Genomic DNA, 12,793 nt, shown 5'->3' with positions numbered 1-12,793 from the left:
CAAATTCTCAGAAAATTTCTGAATAAAAGGGGCAACAACATTTATATTATTTGTGACATTAATGTGAAATAATTCTCTTTTTTTAAGATTTTATTTATTTGAGGGGGGAGAATACAAGCAGGAGGAGAGGCAAAGGGAGAAGCGGACTCCCCCTTGAGCGGGGAGTCCGATGCGGGGTTTGATCCCAGGGCTCTGAGATCATGACCTGAGCTGAAGGCAGACGCTTAACCGACTGAGCCACTCAGGGGCCCCTAATGTGAAATAATTCTTAGATTTACTTCCTTTAAATATAATTTTGACTGATTATGTATTAGAAATTATTTTTACCTTAAGAAATTATCTTTCTCTTACTAATTTCCTATTTTTTAAAACCAAAAGCCTATTTTTGCATTGGTAGTGAGCAATATAAGTGGTTTTTGTTTTTTTTTTTCATGTCAGACAGGTAAAGTGCCAATGTCACAACAAGGTTTGAGGGAGGCAAAAGTCACACAACAGCGTGAACCCTGAATCATCATGCTTATGAACTACAAAAGGATTTGTAGCAGTATATTAAACAAGCAAAATGGTGAGATATAATAAAAATGCACCTATATGTTGTTTCTCATGGTCCCTTTAAAATGTATTCAGTGGGCAAGGTCTATTCCATCCTCCTGAATAAAACTCAAGTTTGACTTCTCTGATCTCTCTTAGATAATTGGAAGTCCAGACATCATCATAAGAGGCCAGTCTATTTTCAATTCAGTAATTAGAATGTCTTATCCAATATATGAATCAATCTATATTAACACTTTAATCTGCATGCAAAGGTTAAGATTTCCCCACTCACACACCTTTAGGTAGGGCCTGGTTTCAGGTGGGATGCTTGCTTTTACAGAAAACATAGTGAATTTCTTCTTTTCTCATTTACTACTTAGGGGAAGGAGGTGAAAAGGGGGCAGACAATTTATACTTAACTTCTATCATAAAATGATCTCATATGCTTTGGGTCTAGGAAATTTGTGTTTGTAATTTTTTTAATTAAAATATTACACATAATACACCTCAGTGGAATTTTACAAAATGAGAACATCCATGTATCTAGCTCCCAGATCAAAAAACTCAATATTACCAGACCCCAGAACTCTCCCTTACACCACCTCTTAATCACTATGCTTACCTCTATCAATATAGGTTAGTTTTGCCTATTTTTTTTTACCTTTCCACAAATGGAATTATACGGAATATACTATTTTGTATCTGGTTTCTTTCACTCAATGTGTGAGATTTATCCTTGTGATTAAATGATTCAGCAAGCCATTCTTTAATGTATTGCTGGATAATACTCTATTGTATGAATATATCACATTTATCCATTCCACTGTTGATAGACATTTAGAAAGCTTTCAGTTTGGGCTAATATGAAAAATTCTGCTATGAACATCTTGTACATGTCTTTGATGTATATACGTATACATTTCTGTCAAACTAATTATGGGAGGTAGGATTGGAATTGCTGGGTCCAAAGGTTCAGTAAATGTTTAAAGCTGTCTTCTTCTGTGTTGAAGACTTTTGTGGATTCTTCTGAGGCTCCTTGCTGGTATTCTCCACCTACTACTCCTATGACATGGGCAAAAGAATTTCTGTCTCCTGCTCTCCATCTTCTCATTTTCCAATGGTACTCCACATCATCTCTTTCTTGGAAGCTCATTACCCTTTGCATGAGTCTTCTTTATTCTTTTTTTAATATTTTATTTATTTATTTGAGAGAGAGAGCATGCACACAAGCAGGGGGTAGCAGCAGAGAGAGAAGGAAGAGAAGCAAGTAACCCATCAAGCAGGGAGCCTGATGCAGGGCTCGATCCCAGGACCCCAGGATCATGACCTGAGCCAAAGGCAGATACTTAACTGACTGAGCCACCCAGCACTCCTGCATCCGTCTTCTTGGTCAGAAGTCAACAAGGCTCCAGTCTGCCCTACCCTCCATGTTCCCCCCACCACTGGAGATGTATATCAAGTTCCCCAAGAGGTCTTCTTAAACCCTTGACTGGAGAGTTGGGAGGAACTTTTTACCTCTGTTGCTTGGTGATCTGGGACACAAAATATATCATAAATTTTCTCGAAAGAAATCTCTTCAAAACTGTCCTTGAATCCCCCCACATCTGAATATTTTTAATGTTCTTAGAGTTGGTATGAGGTCCAAGATGGGTTACTATTCTTTTGAAAATCTGCCTATTGGTCTGTCTCATGACTCATTTTGTTTTTGTTTTTGTTTTTTTTCCTTGTACGTACAAGTCTTTTATTGGCCATCAGTCCACATCACTATGTGCATTGGAAAACAACCTCAAGGGGAAGGACTTTTAATAATGTTGCTTATTATTCTTGTAAATGTTTACAATTAATTTTGTCAGGGGTGCCTGGCTGCCTCAGTTGGTAGTGCATGAAACTCTTGATCTCAGGATTGAGGGTTTGAGCCCCACGTTGTGTGTAGAGATTACCTAAAAACAAAATCTTAAAAAAATTAACTTAATTAAATAAAGAAATAAAATTAATTTTATCAACGGGTGCCAGGCTGGCACAGTAGGTAGAGCGTGCAACTCTGATCTCGGGGTTATAAGTTCAAGCCCTATGTTGAGTGTAGAGATTACTTAAAAATAATTTAAAAAAAAAACCTTTCGGGGCACCTGGATGGCTCAGTCGTTTAAGTGTCCGCCTACAGCTCAGGTCTTGATCCCAGGGACCCCGGATGGAGCCCCACATCAGACTCTCTGGTCAGGGAGGAGCCTGCTTCTCCCTCTCCCTCTGTCACTACCTCCACTTGTACCGTTCTCTCTCTCACTCCCAAATTAATAAGTAAAATCTTAAAATAAATAAATAAATAAAAATTTTGAATTAAAAAAATTTTTAAATAAATAAGTAAAATTAATTTTATCAAGTAATTAATAAGAAAGCTTCCCTGTCTTGTGAAAGATGTTGCATTTCTTTTGTTTAATTTGTGGTATTATTTCTTTTTTAGTTGACACACAATATTACATTAGTTTCAGGTATACAACATAATGCTTCAACAAGTTTCTACATTATGCTCCGCTCAGCACAAGTGTAGCTACCCTCTGTCACATACAATGCTATTACAGAAGTATATTCCTTATGCTGTTCCTTTTATTTATTTATTTATGTTTAAAGATTTTATTTATTTATTTGAGAGAGAGAATTAGATAGAGAGAGAGAGCATGAGAGGGGGGAGGGTCCGAGGGAGAAGCAGACTCCCTGCCGAGCAGGGAGCCCGATGTGGGACTCGATCCCGGGACTCCAGGATCATGACCTGAGCCGAAGGCAGTCGCCCAACCAACTGAGCCACCGAGGCACCCCACCTTTTATTTTTTTTAAAGATTAATTAATTTATTTGTTTGAGAGAGAGATAGAATGCATGTGCATGTGGGTGGGGGGCAGGGACAGAGGGAGAGAATCTGCCGCTACTTCCCACCTAGTGCAGAGCTTGACCTCGGGCTCGATCCCACAGCCCATGAGATCATGACCTGAGCCAAAATTAAAGAGTCAGACACTTAACCGACTGAGCCACCCAGGCACCCCTGTAGTCAACAGAATCTTAAGCTAGATATTTCAAGCAGAAAGATATTTATTATATTTAATGCAAGAGCTTACTGAGTAACCGAGGGGCTGAAGGAAAATTGAGTGTAAGAGACAGTAACCTGGTGGCCTGTAATGAAACATGCGTGCCTCTTGGTTGCCCAACCCTGTGGATACCTCATCCCTTAAAACTGGAGTGGCTCTAGGACTTGTTCTAACCAATAAAATCAGTGAAGTGATACTGCACCAGCTCTGGTCCTAAATCTTTAGGAAGACCTGGCACCATTTGCTCTTGCACTCTGGAGAAACTCTCTGCCTCTAAGAAGTCCTGCTACCCCAGGGGAGAAACCAGTTGCAGAAACTACATGGAGGAGCGGAGGCACAGGACTAAATAGGGAAGACCTGAGGAGGAACCCAGCCAATTGTGAGAACCAAAGCCACAGACGTATGACCCATATTGAGCTGTTCCAGCCAGCCTCCAGCTATTTGAGTTACTCTAACTAAGGCACCAGACAAGTAAGTGAAGAAGCCATCTTGGATGGCTCAGCCCCTGCAGGCACCACATGGAGCAATTATGAAGTATTCCCTCTGTGGCCTGTTCAAATTTTTTGACTCACAGAATTAGGAGAAATAGTAACATAGTTGCTCTTTGAAGGCCCTACGTTTTGGAAGTAGTGTGTTACACAGCAATAAATAACTAGAAAAAGCTCCCAAACTCCGAGGGGGAAAAAAAAAAAACCTTCCAAAGTCGTGTGTGTTATTCTTATATTCTGCCCACACCCCACCCCATTTCTCATCATAACTCCTATAAAAATTAAGAGCAAGTGGCAGGGTCACCTGGGTGCTAAATCGGTTAAGCATCTGCCTTTGGCTCAGGTCATGATCCCAGGGTCCTGGGATCTAGCCCCACATCGGGCTCCTTGCTCAGCGGGGAGTCTGCTTCTCCCTCTCCCTCTCCCTCTGTCCCTCCAGCTTGTGCTGTCTCTCTCTCTGTGTCAAATAAATAAATAAAATCTTAAAAAAAAAAAGAGCAAATATCAGAAGCAAGCTGCAAGAGCTCTTAGAAGGAGCAGACACAGGTAGTTCTGCAAAAGGGTGCAGATTTGGGCAAAGTTATAAGGTTCTTTACAGGCTCCAGAACAGCCAAACCTTTCCTTCACCTTCTTCAGGTAGTTTATTTTGTCTCTGGTTTTATTTTATTTTTATTTTATCTTATCTTATTTTGTCTCTGGTTTTAGAAATCATCCCAAGTTTGTACTTACTTCCATTTTTCAAAGCAGACTTATTGAGATTTATTTTACATGCCATCAAATTGGCCCATTGGAGGTACAATTAAATTGGTTTCTCTGTTTGTTTGTAAATTTATAGAGTTGGGCAACCAAAATCACAATCTGATCTGCTCCTCATTTCTGTAGATTTACCATTTATTGACATTTCACATAAATGGAATCATACCATATCCACTTTTAAAAGGAAAAAGGATCTGTATTTGTTTTTCCATAAATAATGTATGCTTGTTCTTAAAACTTCAAAAAAAAAAGGTTAAAAAAATATTAAAAAAAAAATTCTAACCCCACTACCAGGAGCTAATGACAGTTAACATATGGGTATACGTAAAAAAGAGAGAGTAAAGTTGAAACCTTTAATTGTGGCCTACAGGCCCTGCATGATCTGGAGTCTTTCAACATCAGCGAATGCCTTGTTCCCACCCATCTATGCACACTCCGGCCAAACAGGTTTTATTTCAGTTTCAAGAATACACTAAGCTCTTTGCACATGCTATTTATCTTGCCTGGAATGCTTCCTTCACCCTTGGAATTGAGTCGCTCTTTCTCCTCCTTTAAGGAACTGTTTAGACCTTATCTCTATAGAAAGGTCATCCCTGATTACCTTGCCTAAATTAGTCCCAAACTCAACTTCCCTTTCATATGTTCTCTTCATACCACCTGATTCGATCTGAAATTTATTCATTTGTCTGTTTTTATTTTTGTTTATTTATCTCCTCCATTTGATTGTAAATTTCATTAGGGCAGAATGGCCAATATCAAATATGTTTAGTGCTATATCCCGAACACCTCTCACCAAACAAATTAAGTATTAGTGGAATGAATGAATTAAATAAAACCCATTATCCTCTCTTTGCCTCAGTTTCCTTATCAAAAATGGGAAAAAAATTGTACATTCCTCACAGGAATTTTGTGAGCACATAGCAAGCACTCAGTAATTTTTAAAATTATTATTATCATCATCATTTTGAAATCTTTTGGGAAGATTTCTTTTTAAGATTTTATTTATTTATTTGACAGAGAGAGAGCACAAGCAGGGGGAGCTGCAGGCAGAGGGAGAGGGAGGAACAGGTCCCCCGCTGAGCAGGGAGCCAGACGTGGGGCTCAATTCCAGGACCCTGAGATCATGACCTGAGCCGAAGGCAGATGCTTAACTGATTGAGCCACCCAGGTGCCCCTGAGAGGACTTTTTTGATTGCTTTATTCCCTCTGGAATTTTCAGTTTTTATTTTGGTTTTTCAATTTTCTTCTCTTCAAATGTCCTATTTCTTTGGGTTGTTTAATCCTATCCTTTTATGTAGCTGGTGTAGGAGGAAGGCCTTGAGTCTTATCCTCCTATCCTCTACACTGTCTAGAAGACCAAGGAGAATACAGAGTGGGGCCCAAGACAAAGAAGATAGGGTGAGTGTAGATGTCCAGAACTGTGGCTCTATGCCTTCAAGAGAAATGCTTGTTTTTCCTTATCACTCTTTTTCCTGGCTTTATCTTTCTGAGCCTATTCTCAACTGTAGAGAAAAGTTTTCATGGCCCTTAGGAATGGCCAAGTTTAGGCTGTTTGTAGTGAGGTTTGAGGCTATAGGGATTTAAAAACATAATATAAGATCCCTTGAGATTCAACCCAGCACAATAAATCCAAGAGTTACACCTTAGAGATCAAAGACATGATTCCTTAGCAAAGAACACTGTGCATTATCTGAGCTGTTCTCTATACATATCTCTTCAAGACTTCCGGAGGTAGACCACTAACCAAGGTCACAATGCTACGGCTCACTCTCTCTTTCCATCAAGGACATGACTAACACATAGAGTTGTGATGTGTCTCTCTATCCCAATGACCCTACTCTCCTACAAGTAAATTAGGACAAGAAGTGTTTATATTAGGATCAGGAAAAGTGTTCTGGAAATGGTGGTGATGGTTGCAACACAATGTAAATGTAAAAGTACTGAAATGTCACTAAACTGCACACTTAAAAATGGTTAAAATTGTAAATTTTATGTTATATTTTACCACAATAAAAAAGTGTTCTTTTTAATGCAGCTACCCTAGTTTTCGTAAAGTATCTTGAAATAGAAAAAAAAAAAATCCTTTGAAAGATTTACGGTTCCATATCAAGAGTAAACTAGAACAGGATCTAAAGATAAAATTCACAGTATCTTTTTCCTCCTTTTTGTTCTACCTTAACCAGGAGGCATGAAGTACCAATGGGTAAAAGACACTAAATTGGGGCACCTGGGTGGCTCAGTTGGCTGAGCGACTGCCTTCGGCTCAGGTCATGATCCTGGAGTCCCGGGGTTGAGTCCCGCATCGGGCTCCCTGTTCAGCAGGGAGTCTGCTTCTCCCTCTGACCCTCCCCCCTCTCATGTTCTCTCTCTCTATCTCATTCTCTCTCTCAAATAAATAAATAAATAAATCTTTTAAAAAAAAGACACTAAATTGAATTTTAGAGGCTGGATCAAATCTAAGCTGGATTGATGAGATTAGACTGAATGAGAAGTTGAGTTTTGCATACTCCAGAACAAATTCTACGTCTTAACGTTTCCCTTACCTAAAATGTTAGCAAAGAAAACACATGACAGTTTGTCAACTTTGCTTCTGCAGAACATTTATAACCATTTCCTCAGTCCTGAAGCTATTTGGACAGTTGTACCTTATTATGTGTAAATCCACACTTGAACTTCATAATGAGCGGGGTCATATTTCCCTTACCTATTCATAAACACTAATGTGAAATTATAAGTACAGTCTAGTTTATGGTATTTAATTTTTATACAAAGAAGAAATGTATAACTTCATTAAAAAGACAAAATTTTCTACATCTGCATTGTCTTCAAAAACCCTTTCTGGCATTCACTGGTGATGATGTTGCATGTGGATAAAATGTCCTAAAACCACTACCAGCGTATTGCTTGCTCATGCCATCAAGTGACAAATTTTATGATGTGAAAACTAAGCTTGAGTGAATGTATGCAACACTAAATAATTCTGAACGTCAGAAGTTCATGTCACCGAAACAGTGCAGAAAAGAAAAATCATTTCCAAATAGTCAATGGAATAAAATTACAGCCTAGTTTTCCTCGTTCTGTATTTATATTTTCACAATCAGTGTTTCTTCAATTTTTATGTGGTTTAAATTATTATTACATCTTCCTTTACAAACATTTGTACATAGCTTTTTTCAATACTGTTTAATTTGATATTGCTTAAATTCTGTGTATTTAATTTGATTCTGCTATTTGCAGCTAACTTATAATAGAAATACTGCAATATTATGAGGATTTAGAAATTTTATAAGAAGTTCCTTGATTGGAAAAGGTAAATAAAGGGCCTATAGGCGGGCAGAATTCAATTCCCTTCTCTGAACTCTGAAAGCTATTTATTTGTTGCTTTATGTTGGTATATTTTACTCCTTCTCTTGTTATATAGATATTTTTGTTCCTTGAACTCCTATGGAGGGTTAGATAGTATCTGAGATGTTCAATAAATATCTGCAGTTGAATATATATTGGTTAGTTAAAACAAAAATGGGAGAACTACATCACCCAAAGATAAATTACTACCTAGAAGAAACATGCTTAGGCAGGAGAGAAGCAGCTAGATATACTAGAGAACACATAAGGATTGTAGCCAGAACAGAGGAACAGGAGAGGAAGCCAACAGAAATATAAGAACCAAAACAAAGTCAAAAGACAAGACTGCCTGGGCAGCATGATATAGCCTAAATCAAAGAAGGGACTCCTTTTTCCTCCTAGGAGATAGGTCCCAGGGCAGTGGAAAAACTAGCTTGCACAGTAAGATCACTGAGGACAACACATGATTTAAGAATTGGCTAGGACAAAACGGACAAAAGAAATAGCCTAAGACAGAGTCCTACCCCTCCAGGCATTTCAATCGTTTTGAATCCCTATGTGATGAGATTCAACTTCCATTTGTATAGTTTACTTAGTGTGATGGTCTGTTCTGTGCCAGCTTGAATAAGCTGGATCACATTTCCCAAAATCCTCTTCCCTGAAAGATTCCAAATTAGAGTTGGTCAGAAGAATTTCAGAGAGATTTGGAAGGTGGAAGTGAAGCGGCAGCCATTACTCTGCAGGTCCTTGTGGTTAGATGCTGGTAGAGACAGATGTAGAGGACCAGCAGGTTTCAGCTTGTCTTCATTGTCCTCCAATCCATACCTGGCTCTTCCCAACTTTTGACGCTGTTGACCAACAGTGGCCCCAGGCCCTACAGCAGATGCTCGGCAGCTGATCCACAGGGGTGCTAGCTGAATGGAGGCACAACTTCCCAGAGATCTCCCCATAAACCTTCCCTAGTCAGTCCTATTTTCACAGCTGGACATGTTTGGTTGCTTAGATTGACTCCTTAGTTCCTACCCCTCTCATCTTCTAATGTGTTTCTTGGACCTTCACTTCTCCTGTTCCTGCCACGATTGTGAAAGATCTACTTCCTGTAAAAAAGAAAAAGAAAAAAGAAACTCTCCTCTCATAACTCATAGTGGTCCTGCCTCCCTGACTAAAAAATTATTAATTTCAGAAGAAACTGAGCTGACTAAATAATTCTCAAATAATTGTGTTAAGTTTAAAGTCCCCATTTAAGAGTTTTCTTTGTTGTTTGTAGTAGAAATGCATGAAATTAGGGGGACCTTACATTCATCTAGTGTGAAGTATGAAATGACTAACTCTGACTGGATCTCTGATCTCAAATATCTTCAAACTAATTAGGGAGAGATATTTACCTAAATGTATTATATAGATATATATGGATACATATGGCAGATATCATTGTTTGGCTAACTGAATTCCTATTGACAACCCTTTCCTCACTTGCACTTTCCAGCTAGGAGTGGCTATGTAACAGAATATTGTCCCATGAGATAAAATGAGAAGCCTGCTCAATGTGACTTTTGGAAGAACTTTCTGTTTCCTTTTTCTTTTTCTTTTTTAAAGATTTTATTTATTTATTTGAGAGAGAGTACAAGTGGGGCAGGGAGGAGCTGAGGGAGAGGGAGAAGCAGGCTCCCCCCTGAGCAGGGAGCCTGCCTTGGGCTTGATCCTAGGACCCTGGGACCATGACCCGAGCTGAAGGCAAATGCTTAACTTAACCATCCGAGCCACCCAGGTACCCCAGAACTTTTGCTTTCTAAATAAAAAGAGATGGACTTGCATACCCTATCCTTCCATTCTATGCCCCTTTTTTTCCCTACCTAAAGTTCAGATGTGGTTCCCAGAAGAGCAGTCATCTGCTTACAAGCAGACAAGCCAGCATGAGGAAAAGGTCAAGTAAATTGAAGAGACACTGGCCCCAAAGTAATCAAGCTGCAATGCCAGCATCTATCTCTTAATTTCTTTTGCATAAGCCACTACAGCAGAATTTTCTGTTGATTAGAGCTGAAGGCATTTTCTTCGTTAATTTTAAAAATGAGTACTACAGAAAGTAGTGTATATAGGATTTCAGAATAGGATGATGAGGCCAGGAAGAGACCTAAGAAGAGTAACTAGATCTGGACTTTAAAGAGAAGAAAAAAAATTAATAAGCAGAGAATGATTGAAGGGCATTTCTGAGGAAGATGATGGTATAAAGAAAGGCACAGGGAGAAAAGCATGAAACATAAACCAATATCTTAATTCACGCATGAGCTAATGAAATTTCTATACTGGAGTGGTGCATTGAGAAAATAAAGAAGAAAAAGTTACTAGGATAATGTAGTGACAGGAAATATTTACTAACGGCCTGCTTTGTGGCAGGCACTGTATCCTTAGGACACCGTCATGAATAAAACCAAGCCCCTGCTCTCTTGGAGTTCAATTCCACTGGAGATGAAGGTTAAGTTGTGAGTGATGAAGTAGAGGCAAACTATTTTTAATAAACGATTTTCTACCCATGAACTTGGTGATAAAGGGAAAGAGAAAAATAGGTCTACTGGTCACTGTAAATAAAGCAAACATAAGAAGTCTCTGGGGACGTCTGGGTGGTTCAGTAGTTGGGTGTCTGCCTTTGGCTCAGGTCATGATCCCAGGGTCCTGGGATTGAGCCCCACATCAGGTTCCCTGCTCCGCGGGAAGCCTGCTTCTCCCTCTTCCACTCCCCCTGCTTGTGTTCCCTCTCTCGCTGTGTCTCTCTGTGTCAAATAAATAACTAAAATCTTAAAAAAAAAGTTGATAAAGAAAATACAGCAAAAACATAGCAATTCTCAAAGCATATATATATCAAACAACAGAGCTATAAAATACATATAGTAGAAACTGATATAACTGAAAGGAGAAATTAATAAATCTACAACTATAGTTGGAGACTTCAGTATCTTTCTGTCAACAATTGATAGGACAAATAAACAGAAAATAATGAAGAATATACAAGAACTCAATGACATCAACCAACAGGATAGGATATAAATTGACATTTATTGAATACTACTCAACAAAGCAGAATAGAGGCGTCTGGCTGGCTCAGCTGGTGGAGCATGTGACTCTTGGTCTTGGGGTTGTAAGTTCGAGCCCCACATAGGATATAGAGATTATTTAAAAACAAGAAAATCTTGAAAAAAGAAATAGCAGAATACATAGTCATTACAAACATACGAATAGGCCATATCCTGGGCCATAAAACAATCCTCAGAAAATTTAAAAGAACTATGGGGCACCTGGGTGGCTCAGTAGGTTAAGTGTCTGCCTTTGGCTCTGGTTATAATCTCGGGGTCCTGCATCTGGCTCCCTTTTCAGTGACGAGTCTCCTTCTCCCTCTCCCTCTGCCTCTGTCCCCACTCAAGCCCTCTCTCTCTCTTTCTCTCTCTCAAATAAATAAAAAATAAAATCTTTTAAAAATTTTAAAAGAACTAAAATTATATAAACTATTTCTGTCCCCATTTGCAAATAACATGATTATGTAGAAAATCCCAAGAAATTACCAAAAAAACTGAGAGACAAAAACAAAATACCCTCCTAAAATTAATAAATTAGTTCAGCCACGTTTCAAAATACAACATAAACATACAAAAATCAATTCTATACAAAAAATTAAATACTTAGTTGTAAATCTAACAAATCACATATGGGGATTGTAGGCTAAAAACTACAAAATGCTAATGAAAAAAATTAAAGATTACTTAAATTAGTGAACAGACAAATTGTGTTCATGGATTAGAAGGCTCAACCTAGTAAAGATATCAATTCTCCCCAAAACGATATATAGGTTTAACATAATTCCTATCTGGGGTGCCTGGGTGGCTAAGTTGGTTAAGCATCCAGCTCTCGATTTTGGCTCAGGTCACGATCTCAGGGTTGTGAGATCAGGCTCCACATGGGCTCTGCACTGGGCATGGAGCCTGCTTAAGATTTCTTTCTCCGGGGTGCCTGGGTGGCTCAGTTGGTTGAGTGTTTGCCTTTGACTCAGGTCATGATCCCAGAGTCCTGGGACCGAGCGCCACATCTGATTCTCCCTCTCCCTCTGTCTGCTGCTCCCCCTGCTTGTGCTCTCTCCCTCTCTTTCTCTGTCAAATAAATGAATAAAAATCTTTAAAATAAATAATAAAATAACAAAGTTAAAAAACATTTTCTCTCTGTCCCTCCCCCACCCGCTCTCTCTTTCTCTCTCAAAAAAAAAAAAAATCCTTATTAAAATCTCAGGAAGATTTTTTTTTTAAGATTTTATTTATTTTTTGACAGAGAGACACAGCGAGAGAGGGAACACAAGCAGGGGGAGTGGGAGAGGGAGAAGCAGGCTTCCCGCAGAGCAGGGAGCCCCAGTGTGGGGCTTGATCCCAGGACGCTGGGACCAAGACTCAACAGAAAGACATAATGATCAATTGGACAAAACAGACAAGTAAGCTCAGACAAGTATGTTAAAATGATTTTTGACTAAGGTAAAAAAGCAATTCAATGAAACAAAGATAGTTTTTCAATAAAGGTGCTGGAGGATTTGGATATCCATAGACAAACAATATGAACCT

General features: G+C 38.9%; 1 non-coding gene across 1 annotated transcript; it reads right to left on the bottom strand.

Moving 5' to 3' along the window:
- Nucleotides 1-432: 432 nt before the first annotated feature.
- On the bottom strand, nt 433-536 carry LOC114212466 (small nucleolar RNA U13). The gene has a single exon (XR_003609973.1). It is a non-coding gene; the product is annotated as a small nucleolar RNA U13 (small nucleolar RNA).
- Nucleotides 537-12,793: the final 12,257 nt, after the last annotated feature.

This window comes from Eumetopias jubatus, unplaced genomic scaffold (assembly GCF_037043125.1).
Source record: "Eumetopias jubatus isolate StellerSeaLion01/CBP00866 unplaced genomic scaffold, mEumJub1_p1.0 scaffold_15, whole genome shotgun sequence".
Lineage (NCBI taxonomy): Eukaryota > Metazoa > Chordata > Mammalia > Carnivora > Otariidae > Eumetopias > Eumetopias jubatus.
Note: the sequence above shows the minus strand (reverse complement) of the source record. Positions and strands in the feature narration are given on the sequence as shown.